Raw genomic sequence first — 24,209 nt, 5'->3', positions numbered from 1 at the left:
CTTCATAACGAGGAACTACGTAATTTATACGGTTTACCCAACATTATTAGGGTCGTCAAGTCTAGGAGGCTTAGGTGGGCAGATCATGTAGCTAGAATGGAAGAAAGTAGAAACGCTTTCAAAATCTTGACTGGAAGACCAATCGGGAAACGACCATTATGAAGACCTGGACGCAGATGGGAGGACAATATTAAGATGGATCTCGCAAAGATAGGAATACAAAATAGAAACGATCCAATTGGCTAAGGATAGAAGTCAGTGGAAAGCTTTTGTAAACGCAGCATTGGCCATAGAGAGAGAGAGTGTCAATCCAGTGATAAGGGAACTTAAGCGAAAGTACTATTATAAACAGTTGTTGATGTTTATTGAAATTTAGTGTCTTTTGCGCCGAGGCTATGAGACGCGGACCTACAGTTTAAGGTGGAATCCGAACCACCGTAATACAATCAGGGATTTCCGTTAAGAAATCGAATCTGGGACTTCGTGCGGATTAGCCAGTAGACTGCAGGGATTCCTCGGTTATGCTTCAACTCGTGCCAAATGGGCTTTGTGGTGGACAAACATCGTGTGTGTCTGTTTTCTATGGGTTCTTCTGTTTCCTCCCACTTCGTTCTACCATTTCATTCATTAGCATCATCACCGCGCCTCCCATAACCTTGGTGCATAACGTGGGACGGTAAAGAAAAAGAAAAAGTTCAAATCAAACATTGACCCGCTTCCCGGTCCCTGACTGACATCAACCTGAAGCGTTGGTTCTGTTGAAAATCCTCGAAGAAATCACAAGTGTCTTATGAAAATTTAATAATTTCTGAAAATGGCATAGTTCAGATTCCTCCTCCCTCACCCCTAAGAATGGTGAATTTCCTCTGGTTTCAACTGTAAAATATGAGTAAGCCTTAAGTCTGAAAGAAATATATATTTAGTATTATACATCATGAAAACTGAAGAATTTCTACGGAATTTATTGCGGAATATAGTTTTAAAGATGGAGTAGGGATAAATTTACACACACAACTGTCACTCATTTGAACCCAAACAGTAGGAATAATAGGCAGGCTTCCCTGTCTGGAATGAATTATCTCCCCTTAGTTCTAAAACAGTTTATGATTGAAAAAGCCTAAAGAAATCTTCACGTTTTTGTGTCAAACTCGAATCAGTTTTTACCAACATTATACTGGGAAACCGTTATTAGGTTACGTATATGTGAACATGGGATTGATTTTATTCCCTTATTGTTGATGGATTTCAACCCTAAACAACGAGCTTATTTGGCGAAGTTGCAAGAAAGAACATGCCAGATGTCAATAAAATTGGATGAATTTGATGAAAGTTATTGTAGAACACACAGACACACATCTGTTAGTTGAATAGATTGGTAAAAGCTCATTTCAACTTACTGCTGTGCTACTGAATAGTTGAGGTAATTAGCGTTCGTGGTTCGGGTTTAATTTCTGTTAGGGATACGTATGGTTTACATCCCATGTTGACCATAGGTCCTGTCTTATGTAACATTGGTACTCAATGGGACATTGTGTTTTAAATGAGACATTAACAATAGGTGGGTGGAAAATCTGGACTTTGTGCTTGATAAAAATATGATGGAAAACCATTATGTATTGTAAAATAAATATATAAAAAAGTGATTAAACTTTTTAGAAGTATTAATCTTTTGTACCCTAAATGCAGTGTATTTTTATGTACTATTAAATCTATCTGACATAGGAATAGTATTTATTGTGATCTTTATCAATATGGAACACTCATTCGTCAGAGCAATAGAAGAAAATATATAAGAAAAGAAAACTGCAAAAAGGATTGAAATGAATTCTGTTTCTTTTTTATATTTTGTAAATCATGCAAGAAACTGGGAATAGTGTTACATATTTTGAAAGTTTCTCATGTTATTATTTATAAAATGCTGTTTAAATGACCTAATAGCTATTTACAAGTCTTGTGATGATCTAATAGCTATTTACAAGTCTTCTGTCCCAATATGCTGTTAACAGTCTGTGAAGTGTCTGCACTCTTTCTTTATAAGTAAAGTGTGGAAAATATTTGCAACCGTATTCTGATTTATTTTCAGAAACATATACTTCCGATTTTTGTTTTCTTTTATGAGATATAATGAATATAAAGAAGATAATTAATCGTAGAAGTATTCATGTAATAATTAATGGAACTACCCTTTACTGTTTGTTGTTTTCCCAATCAGTTTCGATTTCACTAATTTCCGAAATCTTCATCAAGCGGCTCGTGGTTTTAGAAGAAAAGCAAAAACAAATATGCCGTGAATTTATTTGTTTCGTGTCCAATAGTTTATAGTATAATCCCATTGTTTGGCTAGGGTTTATCTATCTTTGTTATATTTAGATTCCTTAGTTCTAATACGATTCGTAAATGAAACCTTCAGTTTGCGAAGAGGTCTTTATAGGATAATTATCTTATTTACGTAAGTAATTCTGAGACTTGTTTCATTATCTTTAGAATCTCTTATGTCCTCTTTTATAATAGTTTAAAAATTTATTTTTGCCATATTAATTTGTTTAAGTTTGCATTGGCAGCTAACTTCGTAAAATTCAGAATAAATTTTTGAGTCAAAGTAGTAACATTTATACTCATTGAAGTACTATTTAAATTCGTACATCTTAAGGCTACTCTGAGAAAGTAAAAATACTTTTTAGCCAACTTTTGTAGTCTATACAATAGTTTAAGCTACAATGATATAGCTATCTTGGGTAATAGTATACATGAGAACGCCGTGATCTGCGTTTCTTCTGTGTTCTATTACCACTTCTACATGAAATACCATAAATTTTCTACGTAGTGCAATAGTAAGAAGTATCCATGTGCACAAGACATGCGATATGCGTTAAATTCCCCCCTCCCCCCCTCACACACACATAGTCATAGATAAAGTACAAGGGCACTACACATGCAGATATAAAGTACAGGTACGTACTTTTTTATTTTCGTATCAGTTGATAAGTAAATCAAAGTCGCTTTGTTACCCCCTTGGTAAGTTTGTAGATATTCAATGAATAATCCCTAAAAGTATGAGCGTCCAGCTCCTTCGGGAACTGACGCGGCTTTACGTATACTATATCCCTATCTTGTTCTCAGGAATTTTATTATATTGATTTTTCACAGTTGAAGAAGATGAAGACTCAAGATTCATCAGGGATCTTATAAAATAGAGGATCTGCTCATATATATCTTCATCCTACTAAATCAATGAAGCCAAAAAACAACCGAGAATCGGCACGTCTGATTGGCTACTTTCGTTTCCGCCATGATTGTTGACTCAAAACACTGCGATCTTATTGGGCGGAGTGGATAGAGTAGGGGTGGCGAAACTGTGACGTATGGCTTCAAGATTTTGTTGTAAGGGCAGATCCTCTATTTTATAAGATGCTTGAGATTCATTCTGAAATTCATAAAGTTAGCTAACAATGCAAACTAGCATATATTAGTATGACAAAAATAAATGTTGAAACTAGAGTAAAAGACCACATAAAGAGATCCTGAAAGTAATAAAACAGCAGTGACAGATTATGTAAATAGCTTACGGAAACTAAGCAACACCACAAAGAAGGTAACTATCTTATAAAGGGCCTCTTCGCAAATTGAAAGATCCATCTACGAATCTTCGTGTTTTATTAGAACAAAAGAATATAAAATAAACTAAGATATAGGAACTCTGGAAAAAAAATGGGATTACATTACAAAATATTGGACACTATACCTAAATTCATTGCATACCAAGGATCTTATAAAATAGAGGATCTGCCCTTACAACAAAATCTTGAAGCCATACGTCACAGTTTCACCACCCCTACTCTGCCCACTCCGCCCAATAGGATCGCAATGTTTTGAGCCAACAATCATGGCGGAAACGAAAGTATCCAATCAGACGATGGTGGAAACGAGAGTAGCCAATCAGACGTGCCCATGCTCGGTTGTTTTTTGGCTTACGATTTAATAGAATGACGATACATATGGGCAGATCCTCTATTTATAACATCCTTGTTGCATACAGTGCTGTTTAGCTTTTCTTCTAAAACCATGAATCGATGACGATTTTTTTTTTTTTTTTTTTTTTTTTTTTTTTAAGTAGAGAAATTGAAATTGATGTGGGAAATAAAGTAAACAATACCCAATACAAAGGAACGGATAAACAATCTGAAAGCTTTGAAATTTTTTTTATTATTTGTAGAAGTAGTGCATTATTAAGAAAAACGAAAAATACATTTAAGTTAGTTAACATCAAATAACGTAAACTATCTGCGCGTGTGCAGGTGACGTATACTAATGCAGATGATCTGTGCAAGAAAGCGGTAATATCATACTATCAATGTGTAAGGAAATCGATCTGGAAGTGAATATGGATACAAGTAAATTGTGAAAAACCGAAATTGTATTTACGGAGATATCAAGTAAATATTAGTGCAACAGAAATGAATAAATTCAAATACTTAAAAGTTGTAGTGAGTAATAAGAACGAATAGAACAATGAAATAAAATGAATAGGAAAAGCAGTTTAATGGATGAAATCCACGTTACGACATCGCTTAAAATGTTTCTTATTTTTATCGACGAAACTGAAACAAAGTGTACTAAACTACATTTTTCATTCTGCTATATAGATGTGAAAGTTCCTTACTAAGTTGCATAGAGAAATAGGATGAATGCTAAGGGTTATCCGAAAGAGTTTCTCGTTGCTTGTAAATAAAAAATAAAATGAAATAAATAGATAAATAAAATTAAAAAAGGTTGAACATTTACAAGTGTTATAACACGAAACATCACAGAGTTACTATATAATAAAATAGAGACATCTAAAATGGACCGGAGATATCGCTGATATTGGAAATACATGAGATATATATAAAACTACTTTAGAAGCTTCTAAGAAACCAGATGCTTAAAGGACTAAAAAGATAGAACAATAGTAAAAGAAATGAATCTTAGGAAGAGAATGAGAATAATAGTTTTTTTTTTCTTAAAATACAAATCGTAGGGCAAGTGATTGCTGCTGTAGTGTTTCATTTACGCCTTTTCAAATATATTTATTTGGTTGGCTTGTATTTTACACATTGAGTTAAGAGGACCAGTGGATTTTAAAGAAGCAACTCAATCTCTTTGGGAAGCATTTAGTAGTTTAAGTTAAGACGAAAACGAAAAATAAATAATAAAACGAACTAGAGAACTGGAGTTACTTTAATTGTCTCGGCTACCATGAATTAGTTATGAATGAATACATTAAATTCTGTAAAGTTAGAGCTTTTGTTGAGTTATTTTAACATTTCTTTCGGCAGCGAGGCTATGTGAGACGGGACCTACTGATTAACGTTGAATCCGAACCACATGAGCTCCCGCCGGATATCGAGCCTGGGTGTTACAGCCTCTGTAAATTGACCATTGATGTAAATTTTATTATTACTCTGTATATCAACCGCTTGCAGTTGGCATTTATCACTGTGTACTGAAATAAAGTATCTCAGTTCCAAATCATATTAGAGATGGAACAAGTATTGCTGTTGAAGTAAGTTTAAGGCTGTACTGTAATGATAAGATTGATCTTAGTTACGTCCTTCGTAAGGGCGCGCCTCCATTGCTTCCGAATGCGAATTTCCCAGCACGTGTAAATAAATAGGAGTGCCTCGATTACACTAGTTAACAAATTTAAACTTTTTGTTTGTTACATGAGAAAAATCACCTGATCTCAAAGGAACTTTTTGCGCTGAATTCGAATATGCACTCGGTTTCTCTCCATCACGTACAGTTTTCCCGTAACAGGGATTTTCGGGAAATTCCCTCAAAAATTTTCCTTTTTCAGATATTTTATTCCACTAGCTCCTGTCCCCTTACATATAGTAACATAGAAATTATACCTAAGTATACCTTGATTTATATTTAATAAACCCTAAAAGTTTCGTAAAAATCGCTTTGTTCTTTCTAGAGAAATAAATATATTTGTATGTATACTGTGTGCACTGTTTATTGCACCTGATAGTAATGCTTTCAGATCTCCTGAGTTGGGGTAAAAATGACTTGCTTTATTACTACAAACATAGACATAAAAATGAATATTTACAAGAGTCAACAACACACTTGTATTGCTCTCTGTAAATTAGAAACGTGTATAAAAATAGAATGTACTTCCAACGTATATTTTTTAAAAACGTACAGTATATGTATATCTTAATACATATATATACAATTCTCCAAGTTTTTTCGTTTTGTTCATTAAATGGTTATCAATATTTGTTATCAAATGTAACAGAATGCAAAAGAAAGAAAGAATGGAATACAGACTCATTGTTGACAACAATGAACTAATACAGTCTGAATTTTCCACTACGGTATCGTTTCCCCCCTCCCCCGCGCATTTCTTTCTTTCGTGTGTTCTTGACACCTGGTGAGGGAGTTTTGTACATTTTTATATTGACGTGTGGTTTAACACTACTTCACTTTCAAAGTTGTCTTTGCTGCTAAGAGTGCTTTCATGTTTGATCTTAACGGCATTATACCCAACTAAGACCAGAAGTTTAGTTTGTGATCAGTACAATGGCGTCAAGAGAACGGCGTTCGTGTGTTAACTCACCAAATAGTTTTTGTTATGTGTGTGGCCAGTTTGTAGCTAAAGGACAGTGTAAATCCATTACGCCATCGGTGAAACTAGCATATTATATATATTTCGGATGTCGTGTGGAAGATCAGGACAAAACTTGGGCACCCAACATAATTTGTGCGTCGTGCTACGTCACTTTACTTGCATGGGCCAAAGGGAAACGGAGGTTCATGAAATTTGCTGTACCAATGGTGTGGAGAGAACCCACCAATCATCTGGATGATTGTTATTTTTGTCTCACAGTAGTTAAGGGACATTCTAAAAAAAGCAAATACACAATAAGTTATCCCAACGTTAAATCCGCAATTAGACCTATTCCGCACGGGGATGAACTTCCACTTCCCGAGCCCCCTACCAACTGGGAAGAGATATGGCCAAAAGACTCTGATGATGATCATGACCTTGATGAACCATCGACATGTACATCCAAGGATCCAACGTTCATCCCTGACTGTGTTCGCGAGCCACATTTCATCCGGCAATGTGAACTTAATGACCTAGTCCGTGATTTGCACCTGACAAAACAAGAGGCGGAACTTCTGGGATCAAGACTCCAGCAGTGGAACTTATTGGATGCAGAAACGAACATATCAGTGTACAGGAAAAGGCATGTTCAATTTTCAAGCTATTTCTCAATGCAAGATAATGTGTGCGTATGTACGGATATAAATGGGTTGATGGCGGAGCTAGGGATTCCTTACGTTCCAGAAGAATGGAGGTTATTTATCGACGCGTCAAAGGTCAGCATTAAAGCTGTCCTTTTACATAATGGAAATAAAAAAACCTTCTATACCACTTGCGCACTCAGTGAAGATTAAGGAATCCTATGACACCATGTCAACTTTGCTAAATCTTATAAATTACAAGGACCATTGTTGGCAAATATGTTGTGATCTCAAGGTAGTTGGTATTTTATTAGGACTGCAGTGCTGTTACACGAAGTACCAATGTTTTTTATGTTTATGGGATAGCCGAGCTGATGACAAACATTATGAAGTGAAGGAATGGGAACCTAGAGTGAATTACGTACCTGGAGAATGCAACGTCAAATACGCTCCTTTGGTAGATCCTAATAAGATATTACTACCGCCACTTCATATCAAGTTAGGACATATGAAAAACTTTGTCAAAGCCATGGACACATCTGGTGAAGGTTTCAAGTATTTGCGAGATAAGTTCCCTAACCTGAGTGATGCTAAGATTTCAGCGGGAGTGTTTATTGGTCCCCAAATTAGGAAATTAATGCTTGATGATAGCTTTGACAGCAAGTTAAACAGTGCTGAGCTAGCTGCCTGGACAGCATTTAAGTGTGTTGTGCGCAACTTTCTGGGCAATAACAAAGCTGAGAGTTACACAAATCGTACAGGCCATGATACAGAAATACAAAGAGTTGGGTTGTAGGATGTCTTTAAAAATCCACTTTTTGCACTCCCACCTCAGCTTCTTTCCTGCTAACCTAGGTGTTCTCAGCGACGAACAGGGGGAAAGATTCCACCAAGATATAATGGCAATGGAGAAAAGGTACCAGAGACGATGGGATCCTTCAATGATGGGGGACTATTGTTGGGGTCTTGTTAGAGAATGCAACATTTCTTACAAAAGAAGGAAGTAGTGTACGTTTTTGTAACCCAATGGAAGTTTCATATATTGTGATAGTTTTGATTGTCTTTTCATGACCTTTTGGTACATTTGTATTATTGTTTATTGTAAATTGTCACACTTGTAAATTATATTGTATTATATTTTATATATGTGTTTGTGGTAATAAAGCAAAACGTTTTACCTCAACTTAAGAGATCTGAAAGCATTACTATAAGGTGCAATAAACAGTACACACAGTATACATACAAACATATTTATTTCTCTAGAAAGAATAAAGCGATTATTACGAAACTTGGAGGGTTTGTTAAATATGAATCAAAGTATACTTAGGTATAATTTCTATGTTAGTATATGCAAGGGGACAAGATCTTGAAGTGTAAAATAAACAAAAGGGACATTTTTGAGGGATTTTCCCGAAAATCCCTCTGTTACGGGAAAATCGTACGTGATGGAGAAAAACCGAGTGCATATTCGAATTCAGCGCAAAAAGTTCCTTTAAGAACAGGTATTTCCTTTTATGTAACAAAACCTTTGTTAACTAGTGTTAGTTCCGACCTGCGAATTGCGAAAACCGACGAAAAGATGTGAATGCGAACTATCCCAACCTGCTGGGATTGTTCGTCCGAACCAGTGTTGCCAGATCAATCAGTTGGAAAAGCAGGAGATTCGAAGATAAAAAACAGGAGAAAGCAGTAGACACTTACAGTGGTGGCGTTTGAATGTAAATCGGGGTGGGGGGGCAATAAAATTTGCCATTATTAAGGGGGCAGTACTCAAAACAAGCAGTCCAGAATTCATTTCCGATTAACTACGTTGAGCAAATAAAAGGGAAAGTCCCGATTTATATTAATATTATTTGATACACACGTGTGTGAAGTAAAACGTAGTGAAAAAGCAAAGTGGAGTGGGGAAATGTTTTTTCATGCACGTAGCGATAACGTAGCTATATGGTACAGTTACACGTGATCGTGGCTTGAGACGATTTCTTGCTGACGATCGTTGAGAAATGATCTAAGCCACTCTTCCAACCCAAGTCCCAATCTAAACAACACTTATTTGTAAATCTTACAGAAAGTCAGAATATAGACGAATCTTATAGAAGATGACGTACAGTTGTATTCTTTGGATTCATATTATATACAGTAAAGCTCTATAACTATATGCTCTACAGAGTTTTGTGTGCTATAACAGAGAAATTTCATCTTTTTATGTGAGGAAACATTGAAAATTCAATATTAATAATAATATATTTCTTCAACTCCTCGAAGTAAGGAAAAAGCAGGAGATTGTTCACTTTTCATTTTCTTTCGCAGTAGATCAGTAGAACGTAGAAAAAACAGGAGATCTCCTGCAAAATCAGTAGATCTGGCAACACTGGTCCGAACTCGTGCGAATGGAGAGTCGTCTGCAGAGGAATTGGGCGCTACGTGAGAGAAGAAAGTTCGTTTTGCGTGAAAGCAGTCGACATTGCGCGGTGCGGAGATAAAAAAAATAAATAAAAATGGAAATAGAATAAATTGTGTTTTTGATAAAGTTCCATTGTGGAACCAAGCTCATCCAGATTGCCGCATACGACACGTCGTGAACAATTATGAGCAGATGTAAGCAAGGAATTTGGAGTGGGAGGTATGTATATTTTTCTTTATTTTGTCTTTAAAATGTGAAGATTTATTAATACACGAACCACAACTTTTTATTCAATTTATATTTCATCCTTTTTCCTCAATGATTTTACGAATACATATAATTATTGACAAATATATTTGAAATAGCAAAAACGGGTTTCTCATGGAGAAAATTTTCTTAGAAAGTAGATTGATTCTGTAATCTCTAATTTTATTTAGTTGATTTATTTTAAACTGAAAATAGGAGCGATTACCACGGAAGCATAATAATAACGGGAGCGACACACTCTATTTTGTACACAAAGGAAATTAATAGATATTATTATTATTTAGGCTCTCAAGACTTCAAGAATTTTCAATCAAAAATATTTCACATTGAAGCTTTGAAAGAAACATTGCAACTTGATTCGCATTCGCACAACTACGGATGTAGTACAAGCACATGAATTCGCAGTTCGCATTCGGAAGCAATGGAGGCGTGGCCTAAGATTGAAATTTAACGCTGAACCCAAAATATGAAAAGGTCTTTTTATTCCTTTCAAGGGACAAATATCAGTGCTGAAAATTTAATTACTGAACTGTGGGACTGTAGTGTATGCTTTTACTTCTGTATAAAAAGCAATGTGCTTTTTAATCGATGTCTCATCGTAGTTTGCTATACAAAGTCATAGAAATTCGATACATGTGAAAAACTGGAATGCAAAAAGTGGTGATTTATAATAGACGTGAGCTTACAAGAGAATTTTTATTTCGGTCTCAGATATAATTCTGGTTCCTCAAGAAATGCCCCTCGAAAGCTCAACCGTTGTCCTTTTGCATGTCTTTTAGGTTCTGTTCTCGATAGTGTGGCTTGACGAAACATGAATCAATGCTAACCACTCTACAACTAAATTTTATATATATATATATATATATATATATATATATATATATATATATATATATATATATATATATATATATATATATATATATATAACATACAGATTGTCCAAATGGTGAAGAACCATGATACATTATACAAATGTATAATGTAACACGACACTTAGAAAGTACAATGCCTGTTGCAATTTGTAATCGAGGGAGATTCATTGATTTTGTTGTATGCAGAGACATATGAGGGCTCCTTAACAAACTGTCTTAATCTGTTACAACAGAAAAAACATATTTATGGGACGAGACGAGAAATAAGGTTTTCTCGTCTCGTGGCAACACTATTCCCCGTCGAGATTCTCATGGCAACGTCAATATTTTGGTTCGCTATGGGTCTGTGCACGAAAGGTAAACTATAACGAAAGTGAGTAAATAAAACAGCTAATTACATTTTTGAAAGTAAAACAAGACACCAAGCCCAGTAAGTCATTTGTAGATAATTTTCTGTTCTGATGTTTATCTTCCAATTGCTCTAAAAAGAAAATCTTTTAGTTGCCTATTGGCACAGAAATTTGTATTTGAAATATATGGAAGCAGTAACTTAACTATATTTTGGGAAAATCATTGAATAATTATCCTAACATTGTATACGTTGAATGAAAATTAAATAAAAATACTTTTTTGTGTTCGATTCAGTATTAGAAGATTGTAAAGTCTCTATATTAGGTACAAAAAAATACTGAGGCTGCTTTCGAAGTATTCTAAACTCAAGACAAAAAACAGGTTATTAATGCATTCTTTATTTTCTTGTAGAATATCAATATTCCAATTACTATTATTGTTGTTATCTGTAAATCATGCGATCCTGTTATATTTTTATGATTACAAAATTATGACTTGTTAAATATCCTAATTTGTCACCAGAGTTTCTGTCTGTTGCCAGGGCCGGATTTCCCAATAGGCCCGGGCCTATGAGCGCAAGCTCCCAGGGGGCGCACGGCCGAGAGAAAAAAAATTAAAAAATATCTAGAAATAAAAATAAATAGCCATAACTTTCATCACTGGTACTGCTGAACATCGAGGGGAGGCTAACTCAGGAGATTCAATATATCATTTATACATTCGCCCGGCAAAAAGGAAGAAGGAAGTCCCTATAAGAAAAAAAAAGAATGTGCAGGAGTGCTTATATGAATATAGTTAAATTAATGGGAAGAATTTACTTTTTCTATTTGCGCTAGTATTAGGCTAACTTATAAAGACACTTAATGTAAATCACTCGATGTTTAGTATTAATAGGGGTTATACATTTTCCTTAGGCCGTGTCCAAAAGATACAAGTGTGCATTCGAACGACCCCTCGGGAGAGTAATACTCCCGGAAGTACGTTTTTTCGCGCGCTACTCTAGCCAGCCGTTTTACGCGCTATCCTAGTCAGTTGTTTTAAGTTGGTCACAAAATCTATATCATTTAGCACAAGGGGAACAAAACGAGCCTTATATCATGGAGTACAAGAGCAACAGAACGAGCCCTGCGGGGCTTCTAACCCGTTTCTACTACTACTACTACTTATCTGCACAAAAGTAAGTAAATCACATTTTTGAGTATTATTTTTGTATTATTTTAATTTAAAAAGTGTTATAAAAATGTTTAAAAAAAACTTTCCTCGGGCCGGGTTTGAACTCACGCCAAAATAGATTTTCTTACTAGCATATAGCACTAGCCCACTCGGCCATGACGACCGACAACAACAACCGTCTGAATTCTGCCATTTGAATGCAACGTGGCAAGACATAGATAACGCCAACCAATCAGATCAGTGTTTTTCGTTCCTACTTCCGGGAGCATTACTCTCCTGAGCTAGTCCTGCATTCGAAGTACGCTTATTTCCGGAACTGACGTCACTTAGTGTGCGTCAAAAGGTCCAAGTTCACAAGTCTGCGAGTGCATAGTACGTAGTGTGCGATATATATATCAGTGTTGGGTAAGTTACTTGTAAAAATGTAACTCGTTCAAGTTACTTTACTTTCTCTTAAAATGTAACGCGTTAGTTGCCCCAAAAAAGTAACTGTTACTTTACTTGGAAAGTAACACGTTACTAACGCGTTACTTTTAGGTCCCAAACTTTAAATATGTGGGAAAAATATTACTTCAATTTTCGCAACTACTATTACTCCCGTTATTATTATTATTATTATTATTATTATTATTATTATTATTATTATTATTATTATTATTATTATTATTATTATTATTATTATTATTGCATGTTCTGAATCGCTTTATGTAAATGCAAGGACAAATTTTTACTTGATATATGTACATTTTCATATAATGTAATATTGATAAAATGCCATATTGCGTTACATGCAGGGATGGGCACGAACGAGTTCGAGCCAGTTTTCTTTGAAACTCGATTCGACTAGAAACATACATCTTTGAGCTCGACCCGAGAACTCGGTCGAAAAATTTCCTCCAATTCGACTCGAATTGGGGTCGAATTTCGAGTCGAGTCGAGGCAAATCCGGTGTGTAGCTTCGAGTATATTCTTCAAGTAGGCTATATTACCTGGACAATATAATTATTATCAATGACACTATTACCACTACAACTTATATTATTTTTATTATTAATTAATTAATTATAACAACACTGTATATAAACATGAAAGATAGGCGGTTTGTATTTGCATACTAAAAAACTAGTTGATTGCCAACCTCGGTAGTCGTGAAGTCTAGGAGTCAAGAACATTGTTTACGAGTTTGTGAATTTGGTTGAGGGTCTAGGTTGAGTATTCGGGCTCGAGCCAAACACTGTTTAAAGTTATAGGGCACTGGCCAAATATCTTCAAAACTGCTCGGCCCGGGTTTAAAATTGTCAACGACTCGAGCAGCTCGGCTCACAGCTCACTCACTATCGACCCGAACCGAGAAGTGAGCCGAGCCAACAGCTCACTCAACCGACTCGGCTCAGTTGAGCCAAATCGAGCAGATGGCTCATCCCTACCAAGCCAGCTCGAGCCGATGGTTCACCTCCAAGCAAGCCGGCTCGAGCCATCTCAGTTAAGCCGAGCCGAGCTGAGCTAGTTATAAAAAATATCGTGTGGTCTCGCTATCGAGACGAGACGAGATGCGAGCAGTGTCCCCTCTCGTGAGCAACACTAAAAGTATTCCATATTACTGCTTAGCTTACATTTCTCATGGCTTTCGCTTTCCAGTGTAATCAGGCCATGATTTCAAGACGAGTTGAAACGAACGAGCCATTTATAAAACTCGACTGGACTCGAAACTCGACTTGAATTCGAGTCGAGCCGAGTTTTAGCTTGATTCGTGCTCATTCGTATGGTTTAGAAAAGTAGTTGCTTATAATTATTCTGCTAAACTAATTATGTAATAGTAACAATGTTGTTATGTAAAATTAAAAATACAGAATATAGAGAAACATTACACTACAAGTAGTAAAATGAGAACACATGAACTGGGGGTGAATCAAAATTTGCCAGTAACTCTAAAATCGATACATGCTTTCTAAAGCTAGTTTCAAACTCTATAATCAATGGGACTGTAGGATAAGGAAACTGATCTGAAAGAACTCCAATATTACATACCATCAGCAAACTATTTTCTAGTAATAAAGTAGACCTGCTCATCAGAACACAGTTTATTCATATTAACCCCTTACTGTACATCGTTAATTATGGCATCCTAGTTGTTGATAAATATTTCCAGCCGGGGCACTTCAGACACTTTACTTTTAAATTCTGTCCATTCTTTCAAATGTTCGAACGGTAAAAAATTTCATTCTTCATCTTTATAAAAACAACACCAATCAAAGTAAAATAGACTACCGGTATAATTGCACTCCTAGTTCACTCACTGAAAGTATTGATTTGGAGCTGTCGAAATCTACGACAAAATCTTCCAGGTGCTTGCAATCAGTACACGTGATTTCCCTAAGGCTGTCCTCATCTTCCAAAAGCAGCAAGTGGCACTACGAACTTATCTGTTTCTCTGTGTGTCGGTGACTATCGGTCACTGACATACGTAGTTCATGCTCGAGTGTTTCATTCTGAGAAATTCTCTCACAGGAAAGAAACATTTGTTTCCGAAAAAAAAGAATACATATATTGTAGTTACTCATCTGAAATGTAACGCGAAAAAAGTAACGCAAACTAGGTACGTTACTTAAAAATTTGTAACGCGTTACTGTTACAGTTACTTTGGAAAAAATGTAACGCGTTACTAGGAAACGTTACTTAAAAAGTAACGCGTTACTTGCGTTACGTTACTTCCCAAGACTGATTATATATATATATATATATATATATATATATATATATATATATATGTGTGTGTGTGTGTGTGTGTGTGTGTGTTATATTTGACCATGTCTATTGCAACAAATGTTGTTTAATGACAATAAAGCATATCTTATCTTATCTTATCTTAAATTGTACAAAACCAAAGTTATTCACCAATCTTTTGTTAATACATTAACGGTATTTTGTTAAGCCCAGAACCAAGTAAATTCCTCAAAAAACTTGCAATGATAAAATTGTATCGTGGAGTGGTGTTTAAGCAATTAACATATAGGGCTGATATAATTTTTAATAAAGGTTTTTAGGAAAGTAACTTTAACCAGACTAGCGGGCGGAAAAAATTATTGGGCCTAGGGGCGACAAACTGCTAAATTCGGCCCTGTCTGTTGCAGTGGCAACAGCGCCTCCAATACTCAATGTATTCATGCAGGTGTGATTAAATTTAGATTGAAATGCACTACCCGATCGTGACGTAATGTCACGTAAAGGTGGAAAAAAACGCGCCCTACGGGGCTTCGCTCATTGACGCTCGCTTAACTGTTTAATAGCGTAGGCAAATCATTTTTTTTAATCAATAAGATTGTGTGTAAAGTGGAGGGTGGTGCAACTTCAATAAAAAAATTTCACCCTCTCTACCAAACCCACTCTGTTTTTTAAATGTTCCAGACAGATGGGCAATGAGCAACCCAATTCGTAAAATTATTGATCTCAGCTTTTCTACTTGCACAAACAACAAAAATGAACTAGAAGAGTATGTGTCATATCCTCGTGGAGGAAGGGCCTCAAATAGGACTCTCTCTCCACATATTTGCACTCAATTTACACCATTCATTACCAGTTTTTGTTGTTTATACTAGTAATACCTTTTCCCTACTTTGACGTAATTCCATATGAATTTTCGCAAAAGCTGAGGCGCGTATTGAAACGTAACGACGCAAGTCATGCAAAAATATATAACTTATACCATTAATCGCTAACTAAAACCTAAATTTTGAGTTGTGTTGACGCATACTGTAAGGGAAAGTGTCCCCACATCATACTTTTTTACATTGTATTAGCTGAACCGGCGCTTTCTACACAGCGCATCATTCACATATGCGTATGAATCTCCTTGTTATTCCTCACATCTGTACATGTCCCTTTACAGACACAACTGGAAGATGTCTTGATAAAAATCGGCAAGAGATACCGTAAAGGGAAGATTTCGATTATTTCGCACCGTTTGCAAGATTTGAGCCTACTTCCGGTTGGAGTTTTTAATTCATGTATGATCAGTGTTTTCTCTCTTCTTGCCTGCAGTATGTAATAAGCAATTATTAGTATTATTACGCACACAATTAGTTATAATGTCAGTGATATATGGTATTCATTGAGCAAAACACTACAAACAATAAAAATTCAACTTAGACTGGAGAAATGGTTATCCTTTGTTTTTCATTATAATTTGGCCATGAAACAAACGCCGGAGGATATGCATTCACAATATACAATTATGTGGTGTTTGCATGTATAATGCATAGGATATGATGCTTTACCTTTTTATTTTTTTAAAATTTTAACACTCTACTGTACCTGTAAAAATGCAATAAAAGAAATAATGGTCATGTTTTTTTAATATTCAATTAGAACTGGAGAATCTACGCAAAATTTACTATCGATCAGCGAAAACGTGATCTTTCTAGAGCCTGTAGCTTCCGAGATCTCATTGTCGAAAGGATTGGCCATAAACACATAAACGTTCGCAAACGTATAGTTTAAAAGAACTCCAAAGATGGCAGCACAATTCAATTGCGTTGATTTTGGAGAATGTTTATTAATATACAAAGGCTTTGAACAATAGTTTTAAAACATAAACTTTATGAAAAAAATGATGTATTCAATTAATTTATTTAAATTACGCACACTTTAAAATATTGTCTTTGTTAAACATGAAATCACAAATAACCGTACATCAAAGGGTTGAAATCCAAATTATAGGTTGGAGTTCGCGCGTTTTTACAGCCTTCGCTACTATAACTTGCATCGCAATGTTTATCGCATACCCCGTTCGTGACCAAACTAATTAAAAGATTGATATTACCTGGCCAGCGACAGTTGATGGTTCAGATATCAATGTTACAGAAAAATCATGTAATCAAAAGAACTCATCAATTATCCCAAACGATAAATTTTTAAAACAAATCATCATCGAGTCAAGGGCCATGGCCCGGTACTCGAATCAAAACCTGAAAAATAATCGACCGTTTTTACAGCTTCCGCAGCATTTTAATAAATATATACTTTCTATTACGGATCTCATTCCGTAAAAGTTTGCATCTACTCAACGCGAAATCTGCGTTTTTGTTTGCGATGATAGTCATATGGGCCTATGCAGAGTCGTTCTGACGCGTTATTAGTGCCATACTAAAGAGTTCGTCTAACATATGTTTCCTGCAGTTATTGTCAAAACGAGCATAAGGCCCAATAGTTTTAATTTTTGCAAGTTTTATGCTGGAATACTTACTGCAATTCTTGTGAAGCGTGGGGCAATGACGCCTATGGGAATAATTCCGTACCAGTCGATTCAAAATTCTTAATTGGTCGGTGTAAAAGTTGGTGAAAGGCTTTATAATTGCTTAACCATTATCTCAAATTCAATTTTGCTTTGACGCAAACTTCAATCGAAAGTGCTGACAGATAAAATTGGTAGTAACTGGACCCGCGTTTGTAAACATTTTTTAAAAAATATTCGTAACAGAAGAAGCAGATGGAGTTCGACGGTGGCCATTTCGGCGAGTGCCTCGTGTGGGGTAGTGCTCTGTGAAGAAGAGAGTTGAGTGGGCTACGCTACATTTACACGTACGTACATCTTCCTTTTCTACTCTTTGTTCTTTTTTCATTATACACTTCCCCCTTTCCTCTAAGTTTTTGCCCTGTTCAACTTGGCTTTCAGCCCTTTTCACTGTCTGAACTTATTTCCTAATTTTGACCTTTTCTTGACTTTAACCTTTTTTTTCGTGATTGTGACCTTTCTTCCCAATTGTGTCCTGTATTTTATTCAATTTTGTTCCTGAAACATAAATCCTCTGTGTGAGGTACACGGGAAGGTTCTAGATTACTGCCCCCCATGTAGGTTAGTAGCTGGGTTGGTTTCTTTCTGTGCTAAAGTTTATACATTTATTTTACACAGTATTGCCGAGCAAGCGTTAGGGAGTGAAGACTGGTTAGAGCCCCGCAGTAATCTTGAACCTTGCCGATGTACACATTAGACAATTTTGCATTCGTAGCACGTACGATTAGCGAGCTGTTGCACCTACCTAATGAGTGGTAATGGTGATTAATACATGACAAGAAGATGAAGAAGTTTTGAAATAAAGTAGAATACTGTTTACGCGGAATTTCATCTTCTAGAATATTTCTGATCCTGATATCGTTATTTTTATTTACATATGTGGTCACTAAATTGTAATATAACGCAGTAGTTAAACTTGGTTCAATTCTAAAATTATTGAAAATATTTCCGTGTGGGTGTAGTTTAGATGTCGGTACTGGTTTACTTTTGCCACAACATTTAGGAAAATTTATAGGTAAAATTCAATACTTTGCATGAAAAGATATATTTGAAAGGAAAAATTTCTGCAGCTGACACTATTAAATACTAAATAATGTAACTGTATTTTATGTTATAAGTGTAGGGTGACTAGTGTAAAATCATTACAGTACAAGTGCTTTTTAACGGATAAAATAAGTGCATATGAAAGATGACAGTATTAGATGCCATATTGCACCGTCGATGTATTTCTGGACATTGCACGGAAGCTCTATTTTATGTTTATACAAGTGAAGCGATACTATTATGAAACCATGACTAGTGGTATTGAAACTCGTACCACTGTGAAACTCTACTTCCAGGCCGCGATAGCTCACTGGTAGAGCGTTCATCTCTGGTGCAAAAGATCCCTGGTTGGATCCCAGACACACCAAGTGAACTTTGTGTTGGACAAACACCGTATGCGTGGGTTTCCCCGAGGTTCTTCCGTTTCCTCTCACTTTATTCATTTCTGATCCCCACCGTCTCTTTTAGCGTACCTGCGATTATCGTGGGACGTAAAACTCAAAGGTTTCATTTTATGTTTTTTCCAAGTACTTTTCACTACCCTCTATTGCGCGTCTACCCACCATTGTTGGCGTGCATACTCCCTTCGGATGAATACTCACGCCGGCTTAACAGCTTCACCTTGTCAGTGCTCTGTTGAGGTGGCATTACTGCTTTTTAAATGGCATTCCACCAAGATCGTGTTCTTTGCATTAGTTTTTGTCATATATAACGCTATGATATATATATATATATATATATATATACGCAAATCGTAAAAGAATTGTAATTATTTCTGTTGGCCCCCTTGGATCTCATCTATATGAAGCGAGGTATTGTTATGTCAGCCACCGCAAATGTTTTAGGATACAGAAAGAAGGTAATTAGTGAAAGAAGTATAATTTTCAATTATTTCGAGTGATGTACCAGAAGTAAACCCGCATAGGTGTTTGTTACTGGTACTTATAGAAATTCCGAATTGTACTGTTTCGAATTAGTGGTTTCGAAGTGCATATTAAGAATATGGTGAAATTTTATTTTAAACAATACAGGTAAAATGTTGTCTGATCATCTAGCACGCTTCGGGGGTTAAGTACCGATAATCCCAGCAGGGTAAATCATATGTAGTAAGTAAACGAAACCAAATCTGAAGTAATTTAACATTACGAACCTAATCAAAGTTAGGTCTGTGTTTAGTTGAGGGAAGGGCCTTTTTCTCGATGGAAAATTTTTTACAATTTCGCTCTTGTCTCTTAATAGTAGGTTAGGTTTGGCCACATCATCTAATTACAAGTAAATCTTGAGAAACTAGCGGAATTTAACAGTATAAATTCCCGGATTTTTTTTTTTTTTTCCACAGAATCGTTTCAATGGCATATAGTGTGCAAACATATTAGTCTGTACACAATTCATGGCAACACTTAAAAAATAAACTGATACAGGTCAGGTTTAGGCACACAACATTTTTCAAAATTTACAGGTAAAATTCAATAGTCTGCATTGAGAGAAATGTTTATAAGGAAGAAATTTCTGCAGGCGATAGAATTAAATACTAAGTATTATATTTATAGAATGCGCCTTATGCAGAGTCGTTTTGACGTATGAATAGCGTAATACTAAAGGCATAAGTACTGCAGGAAACATATGTTACTAGAACACTTTAGTATGACATTAATCAATCGTCAGAACGACTCTGCATAAGGCCCTTTATGTTTACAACTAGGATTACTAGTAAATGCATGTGAAGAAGAATTCTTTAAATGTTATTTTCTGGTGATGTATTTCTGCAGAGTATACAAAAGCTGTATTTTTATTTTGCAAGTGTAGTTCACTAATGTAAAAACCATCACAAGGAATCTAGTTCGTTAGTCTGTATCTGGGGCAAGTCAGTACTTTAGATATTCATTGAATGAAGTAATTTCTCGGAATCGATCCGTCCAATGAATGAAATGGGTTAATAATCGTGGTGGTTCATGCTGTTATTCCTTCTATAATTATTTTTAACATTCGTTGTTCGTACTCTTAATTAACTTCGGACCATACTAATTTTCTTTCTTAGCATAGTCCAAAATTAATCAAAATTTGAGACAACCATGATGTATAAAATCATTATAGAAATGAACTACACAACATAACCCGTCTTCTAAGAAGCGAAGGCGCTAGCCACTAGACCAGCAGGAAAGACACAAGCGAGTGACACTGCATGAAACTCACCAGGGAAGGGTCCGAATGGGGCACTTGATTTGCCGAACGACATGTATCAGACATGAAAGAAGGTGTGAAACTATGTACATATGCAAATTTATAACGGCTGAGGGCAACATTGGAAAATCAGGAGAGCAGGAAGAAATATGGCCGAGCGTAGGGCCCAGCAACACAGAAAGCTAAGGAATACTCGTTCTATGCGTGAATCAGGGTTTGCCCAAGTAGACCCACCTGGTTTTTTGAGCTTTTTGTTAGTATATTATTGGTACAACTAAGGTGATCACATTGAAAGTTATTTTTATCAGATTTTAGCGAATTAGACGCTTTCATGTTAAAGTATACAACAACATTCAATGTTAAATCTATATGAAATTCTGAATGCACTGAATGAATAAAAAAAGCTTATCTTAGCTTGAAATAATTACAGAACAAATTAATGTATGGATTCTGTTTATAGCCTATTTTAAGTAAAATATGCAATTTTATATTTTAGAAAATACTTTCCGTGAATAGTGTGCTCAGCGACGCCGGGGGACGTTATCCCTGATACGTTTGACGAGTTCAAGGATATAGGTGTCTGTATCGCCAGTAAATATGTAAATGCATTAGTAAAATTATTAGTATTATTTCATACATTTGATGGTAACACAAGTACTCTTCAGTAAAATTTTGTTTTCCAGCAACAGTAGTTTAGTTCAGTCATTCGTTGCTACTCTCCAAATAAGCATTGTGTAGAATCAACACCTGCAATAACGTAAACATTCTTGTGAAATTTAAGAAGCTTAATGCTCGCAGTTCCGAAGACTATGTAACCCTTCTATTTCAAGTGCTGAATTTAAACTTCCGTACTAGTGGAAATGTCGATGTCCAGTAAAGAAAGTTGCATTTTCGGGGGAAACCCGTCGTGAAAGAAGTGCTCGGGAAATTCCCGCAATAGAACACATAAGGCATTTGAAATGAATACTTCAACAATAAAACTATTTATTTTATAATACATGAATTATATCTTTGTTTTGAATTAATATGTTTTGTATTCATATTCGGCAAACGTTACTAAGGCTCTTGGGATGACTCGATCCACATTTGTTCATTTGTCTGTACCACATACACATTACAGAGTACAACTTTCGATCTTTTAAATATAAATTTTCAGAGTAGAAGCACGAGGCACTCTACATTAGCTGTATATATATTTTGGCGGCGATCCAACGTAAAATTTCAAAATGGCGGCCATTTTTCAACTAGTGGGTATCCACGCTACAGGGTGCAATTTTCGGACTTTTAAGTTAAAATTTTGAGGCCAGAATCAAGACACATTCTAAATTTGGTGTGTAGATTATCTCAGCGATCCAATGTAAAATTTCGAAGTAGCGGCCATTTTTTCAAAACAGTAGTGAATAGAAAATTGTTGCAAGTTGCGACAATGACAATCTTGAAATATAAATCACATTTTAACACTTTTACCCCAAAGTAATGAAATATTTCCAAAAGACCCAAACAAACCCGAAAATACCCGATAATACCCATGTGGGCGCAGGTGGGCTGGGTTTTTTCAAAAATACCCGAGTTTTTTCAAACCCTGGCGTGAATGGCCACAGAAATTAAGGTCAAGTGTTCAGTAGCAGATGCATGTAAAGATCTGCTATATCTGTGTTTAACATCATGGACGCCATATTGAGTGGCCATCTTGAATTCGGATTCACAATGTAAAAGAGAAAGTGGGACATGTGGCATATGAAATAGCACTGAAATTTTTCCAGGAATTCATTGGTATTAACCATTTTGTAGTAACTTTATTGTGAGTTAAGAAGTAACATACAAGAAAGTCGTGAGGGGATATTTGAACAAACTACGGAATAATGTTGGCACAGTTTGCACATCTAGAAAAAGAGTAAAAAGAACATTTGCACTTACAAAGAGCTGGTAGTATTGCCGTGTAAAAGATGGATAGTTGTTGTCACGTTAAAACACCCGACACAAAGAAGGGTTGGGGATTACAGGTACAATTGGTTGGTTCTTCTAAAAAAAAAATTAACAAATATCATCACATTAAGCAAATATACTGATAAAGGTACATACCAATCTATGAAGCGCAATTGATGTGAACAGTATCTATAAGAGTGTGATAAAAACACAAGAGCTGTTCTCACCTGACACGCTATCATCTACCTCTAACGTTTAGTATTCTTCGACCACTGTATCAACATTCACTAATAACTACATTTCTGATATTCGCAGGGATTATTGTTGCACGTCCTAAACTTATGTACTAATAATGACACAACTACCTGGAGATACATATCCATGCCCACAAGAAGAAATAACTTTTCCATATGATGAATTAGAATATACCTTGTCATTTTTTATCATTTCCTCAACAGTGGCTCACCGACCAAGGGCAGATTTATCTTCCTACCAACCACTCTATCTTACTTGACTACTTTACTGATAACGCAGATACTAGCTAATGACCTTTCTCGCTTACTTTCTGTCTACAAACTGGACGCACAGTAGGTGGCATGGAATCACTTTTAGTCTCTCTTTCCTCTGTCGTCAATGACTATCTTTCCCTTACTCGCAACTATTCTGCATGTAAACACACTTTTCCCTTGATCTGTATACAAACCAGAGTTCTCCAAGCTCTAGTTTTGCATCATACTAGTGAGTCTATATTACACAGTTTGTGTGTGTCCTTTTTTGCATATTACTTCCCCACTCACAACAGTTACTACAGAATAGTCAACACCAATGTATTCCTGATAAAATTTCAGTGCTATTTTATATGCCAAATGACCCATTTTCTCTTTTATACTGTGAATCCAAATTCAATATGGCGGGCATGATGTTAATTACATATAGCAGATTTTATGCATCTACTACTAAACATTTAGCTTCATATCTGTGGCCATTCACGCGCGGAACAAGTGATTCCTTAGCTTTCTCTGTTATTGGGCCTTACGGTCGGCCATATTTCTTTTGGCTCTCCTGCTTTTCCATGTTGCCTTCAGCCGCTATAAATTTGCATATGAACATAGTTTCACACCCTCTTTCATATCTGATACATGTCGTTCAGCAACTCGAGTGCCCCATTTGGACCCTTCCCTGGTCAGAGTAGAAAATACACAATGGAGAACACTGAAATCTTTGAGTTTTACGTCCCACGATTATGGCGGTTAGGCTAAAGGAGACGGTAATGATGAGTAATGAATGAAATGGTGGAATGAAGAAAGTGGGAGGAAACGGGAGAACCCCGAGAAAACCCACGCACACGGTGTTTGTCCACCACAAAGTTCACTTGGCGGGGGCTGGGATTGAACCCGGGACCCCAAGCACCAGAGGTGAACGCTCTACCACTGAGCCACCGCGGCCCCCCCAATGGAGAACA

At 36.0% G+C, this 24,209-nt stretch overlaps 1 protein-coding gene across 1 annotated transcript in view; it reads left to right on the top strand.

Moving 5' to 3' along the window:
* The window catches only part of LOC145689186 (uncharacterized), a 142,920-nt gene that overhangs the window by 106,891 nt on the left and 11,820 nt on the right, over positions 1 to 24,209 (top strand). The gene's annotated exons all lie outside the window — the stretch shown is intronic.

The sequence above is a fragment of the Thermobia domestica genome, chromosome 7 (assembly GCF_964235325.1).
Source record: "Thermobia domestica chromosome 7, izTheDome1.hap1.1, whole genome shotgun sequence".
NCBI lineage: Eukaryota > Metazoa > Arthropoda > Insecta > Zygentoma > Lepismatidae > Thermobia > Thermobia domestica.
The sequence above is the reverse complement of the archived record's forward strand: the minus strand, read 5'-3'. Positions and strand labels throughout refer to the sequence as shown.